The sequence below is a fragment of the Phyllobates terribilis genome, unplaced genomic scaffold (genome assembly GCF_046119375.1).
Source record: "Phyllobates terribilis strain yellow unplaced genomic scaffold, ASM4611937v1 Scaffold_13__5_contigs__length_258822181, whole genome shotgun sequence".
Classification (NCBI taxonomy): domain Eukaryota; kingdom Metazoa; phylum Chordata; class Amphibia; order Anura; family Dendrobatidae; genus Phyllobates; species Phyllobates terribilis.
In genome coordinates, this window is record NW_027362773.1 from 91,664,469 (window position 1) to 91,669,314 (window position 4,846).

Genomic DNA, 4,846 nt, shown 5'->3' on the forward strand with positions numbered 1-4,846 from the left:
CATAATCTCCAGGCCTGAGGGTATGACAACCTTCTGCATTAGCTGGATCTGGAATAGAAGATGATACTAATGCATGGGTGTTAGTTAAGGCTTTGGCAAACTCAATCACATATTGCACAACATGATCTGTTTCTTCTGATAATTGTTGTGGGGTAAACCTAGCTATGGCTGGTTGTGACCCAAACAATATCTCATAGTGTGACAGTTTGTTTCCCTATTGGGGTGGTGCGTATGTGATATAGTGCAATGGGAAGGAGCTCAGGCCACTGGGCCGTAGTCTCCTGCATCATTTTGGTTAACCCTACGTATAAAGAAGCATACGTAAAGCCATGGCTATTGCCGTCTCTCACCTGAGAGCTCTGCTTAAAATGATTTACACTTACAAACAATGGGCATTGTCATTGCCGTGTTAAAAAAAACAAACAAACACTAATTAAAAAAGGTTTTCTCCAGGTCAAGCTACGTTCTGACATTCTGGATGCTTGCCATTACCATCACAGTATACATGGCATTTGTGATTATTAGCAAAAGAAAGGCACAATTATCAAGCAGTTTCATACTGTACCTGAAACTAAATAAAAAATGGTTTCAAGATATAAAACCGATATACGCTATGCTTGCAAGTAGCTGCAATTAGAATGAAAAAAAAATAAAAAAAATTAAGGGCCGTTTAGATCCAAAAGCTGCTTTTCTACCAGTGCACCTCAGAAATAGGAATTATTCAAACTTCTAAAGACAAGTCCGACTTGGAATAAATCTTAAAAAACACGGCCAGGAGCCTCTTCTGGAAAAAGTTTACCATCAATGCAACCCAACCCATGTAAATAGGTATGGGATGACGAACATGACTGCAAATCCAACCGTGCCATAGGTCAGGTATCGGTATGGCAGCTCCACCTCCATGCGCTGTCTTGCCTTTTTTATGTCATCACAAGGAATGCTAAACACTTTGCACGCCATAGGAATGGTGATCATCTTCATGACCTCTCTGATCAGTAATAAAACTACTAATCCAATAAAAACCCGCAGCATGGCTTTTCCCAGCTGCGTCACCGTCAGCGGCGGAATCATGAAAGGTAAAGTATCGGGCGAAGGTTCCTTTAAGAACCCTAACATGTAATTGACGTGCGACCCGCAGGCGATCCCGGCTCCGCTGCCCAGAATTTCTGCAGTGTCCCCACGAGGTGCTCCACGTATCCAGGGTGAAGGAGAAGATGCCCAACGCCAGGTGCAGGCTGATTATGATGAGCGGGGTATATTTATAAGTCAGGTTAAAATTGTCAATGATATCAAGAGCGGGATGGAAGACTATCAAAATGAGGATTGGATAAAGGACACCAGCGACGACATCCAGAATGGAATGCATTCCCATGTAGACACGACTAAGGCACTCCAAGGTACACCACACCACAGCGAGCAGGAGCCTGATAAAGAACGGATACTGCCAGCGGCCCCAGGTGAGCAGCAGCAGGGACAGCGGGATGGCGGTCCCGGACATGGCGTGGGTGGACGGCATGCCGTACTCAGAGTTGTAGAAGACCTCTAGCTTCAGCATCGGCGGGGAGGGCGACCGGGGCCAGCGGATCAGGTCCTTGGTGCACTGGCCCAGGTACATGACCCACACCCACATCACCACCCACCTGCGCGTCCACATTCCAGATCCAGAAGGGGAAGAAGGAGATGTAGAAGAGCTCGTTCCCCAGCTCCTTGCCCAGCGAGAAGAGCTGCGGGCGGCGGATGGAGAAGGCATGTCCCACCTCTCCGGTTAGGGAGTTCCGCCGCAGCGGCTGCATCTTCCTTTCCTCCTCCGCGTCCTTACAGCGGGCAGCGCCGTTCTCCATGAAGCCATTGTGCTGCCGGCTGTCCCGGTGCCTGGGCCCGTCCTTGGCGGCGGAAGCGGGGGCCTCCCGGGTGTCCTTCTCCTCCGGTGATGACGAGGAGCTCTGCATTCCGCACAGCTGCTGGAAGCGGGCCACCTTCTCCGGGTCCTGCAGGGAGTCCATGAGCCACCGCAGCCGGGCGTACGCCGCTCCCATGGCGGCCCCCATCCCTGGCGACACACGGAGCCGCGGGTCAATCACCGCAGCAGCGGCGGCCACGGCGGGGACCTCTGTCACTCTGTGCTATTGACGCGCCCCCTGGGCCATATTCTTTAGGGGAATACCCGGAGCCGGATCAGATGGTGGTTGTAGTCTCCGAGTGGCTGTGACCCGGTCCGTGCCCAGGGTGTCAAGCTCAGAGTATGTGGCAGTCCTACAGATGTTACAAAGTTCGTTATGTCGACTACGCCACCCGTTGGATTGCGGTCACTACGGCCGCCGCTGCAGCAGGGTCCGCTGAGGCTGATGGTGTTGGTGCAGCTTTAGATGGTATAACCCCCAACGGGAGGGGTATGGCCTCAGGGGGTCAGGTGCAGAGGATGGGGGTTGTGGTGGTGCAGCGTAGATGAAAATTAAAGACAGAGTCGGGTTGTGCAGTTCAGGGTGTTTACTTACTGCAGATATTCCGGTCACTCCGGCCTTAAGTGACCACCCGAGCCGTGCTGCGTCCACCAGGTCCTGGATCCAGCCAACCCCCAAGCAAGTCCGGAGCGTGTCCCTGAGCCCTCCTTCTTGTCCTTTCTTCTGGCCGTCCCCACCAGGGATCCACCTAGGTCCAGCTCCCTCGGGCCTTCTGTTGGGAGACCCTTGGCCTTGGGTTCCCTGACCCTACATGTGGTTTGCCTTCAGGGTAGATGTGGTGGGTGGCCGTGGCAGATCCTGCCCACGGCCTCCGGTCTCTGGCTGAGGTGTGCTTTAGCCCCCACCAGTTTGGGATCCGGTACCCTATTGCCAACTCTTCACCCTAGGTTTGTATGTGGGTTCTCAGAGTTCCTTCTTGTTTCCCCCTCTGGGTCTTTCTTGCTCCACTCTCACTCTCTCTGGGGCTTCTCTGCTCTCTTCCTCTGACTTCTCTGCAAAGACTGACAGACTGACTGACCCTGATCTAAGATGGTGCCCACCTTATATACTCCCTCTATGTGTGAGCTCAGGTGACCAGCACCCAATGAGCTCCTAACTTTACCCAGGCTGCTCCCCCTATCTGCCCCTACACTACTGGGATGTACCACCCCCCTCCCACTCCAGCCAGGAACAGACTCGGTCGTACCTGCACATTTCTAAGTGGGAGTACCGTTGGTCTGTTCCTCGGAAATGGGATGTGTGTAGTGCATGCAGCTTTCTGAGCTCAGTTCCACACTCCATCCTTACCCGGGAGTGGAATATCACACCTCTGGGTTGAGGTGCAATACCCCTGTAGCAGCCGAATCCTCAGGGTGCTACATTCCCCCCTGGTAAATCACAGCACGTCCTCGGGCTGTAAGATATAAAACATCATCCAAACATACAATTTTTTTTCATAAACAACATAATAAAACATATAAAACATATATATTAGCAGCATCATAAAACTTTTCATATTAACATTCTTTCTTCTGGTTCCTCCTCCGGACACTGTGCAACGTGTGCCCGGGAAAAGTGCGACAGTCTCTTAGAAAAATGGTTTTCCTATAAAACCGGTAGGGGGCGCTTTAGGAAGCGCAACTATATACAAGGGATAGTGGCCGCTCTCAGTCCTCGGTCAGTGGGAATTAAGGGAAATACGGGTAACAGTTCAATTCGCTGGTCCCAACGGGGACTATATTAGCAACAGTTCACTGTGCCCCGGCGGGCAACTATATACAGCTTCTACTCTGCTGTACTCAACGACGACGTCCTCCTGCTCTTTCTTTGTGGTTACCTTTAGCTTCAGACCCGTCCGGGTCCTCTTGCTCCTCCTCACACCGCAGCTCCTCCTCCGTCAGGCGATGCACATGGAGGGCGTAGGGTCCTTTGGCACACTTGTGCCGGGTGAAGGTGACCTCGTCCCCTATATAAAGGTCACGACCTCTGTGTCCCTCCGGTAGGTGGGACTCAACGTCTCTTCTTGTCACGAAGACGTCGCCTGGGGTGCGGTGATCTCGGATGAAGCCCCACCCGTGCTGCATATTAAACTTGATCACAGTCCCGGTGGAAGGGGGACCATGGGCTGCACGGGGACTCCTCCTGGCCCGGCTCTTCTGCCCCGCGCTCTTTATTTGGGCTTGTTGTTCCCGGACCCGCCTCTCTCTCCGCTCCCTCTCAAAGACCTCGAGCTGCTGGCGGCAGCACTCTGCACGCTCCGCTGCAGCTGCCCGGGTCTCCTGAGTGAACCCCATGAGGTCTTCTCCGGTGGGGTCCCACTCAAACTGTGCCTCCTCTAGCGGGGGCGAGGTCCTTTTTACGGGCTTCGGAGCCGGGATCAGGGGCTCACACATGGGCCTTGCCCTCTTTTGGAGCTCTTGTTCGTAGTACTCCCTGGGCCAGACAAAGGGCTGCCCGTCCGGCCATGTGTGTTGGGCGAACAGATCTTCTCCCAGATGCGGCACTCTTGGTTTTATGGGCGCGGTGGTGGTGGCGCCCGGGTTGCCCAGGCCTTGCGGCCAGGCCTGGGGCACCTGGAAAGTGAAGGGCACCGTAAGAACGGCGGCGCCCTGGGCTACTTGGCCCTGCGACCAGGCCGGTGGCTCCGCGGAGGTAGGGGGCGCTGTTGGTATTGCGGCGCCCGGGGGTACTAGGCCTTGCGACCAGGCTGGTGGTACTTCCTGCTTGGTCACGCTCGGGGTCGAGGCGTGTGACGTCACAGGGGTCGCGGCTGCGGCTTCCGGTTGAGGCCTAGTCTGTCGCAGTGACGTTGCGGTTACGGGCACGGCAGGGGGTACTTCGGGCTCTGCGACGGGGAGCTGGGACAGGTACGCGGTTTCCCGGTTTGGGGTAGAGACGTCCCCTTT

The 4,846-nt window shown here is 54.5% G+C and overlaps 1 pseudogene; it reads right to left on the reverse strand.

Annotated features, from left to right (window-relative positions):
* Positions 1 to 669: 669 nt before the first annotated feature.
* Positions 670 to 2,048, reverse strand: LOC141174520 (sphingosine-1-phosphate phosphatase 1 pseudogene; annotated as a pseudogene).
* Positions 2,049 to 4,846: the final 2,798 nt, after the last annotated feature.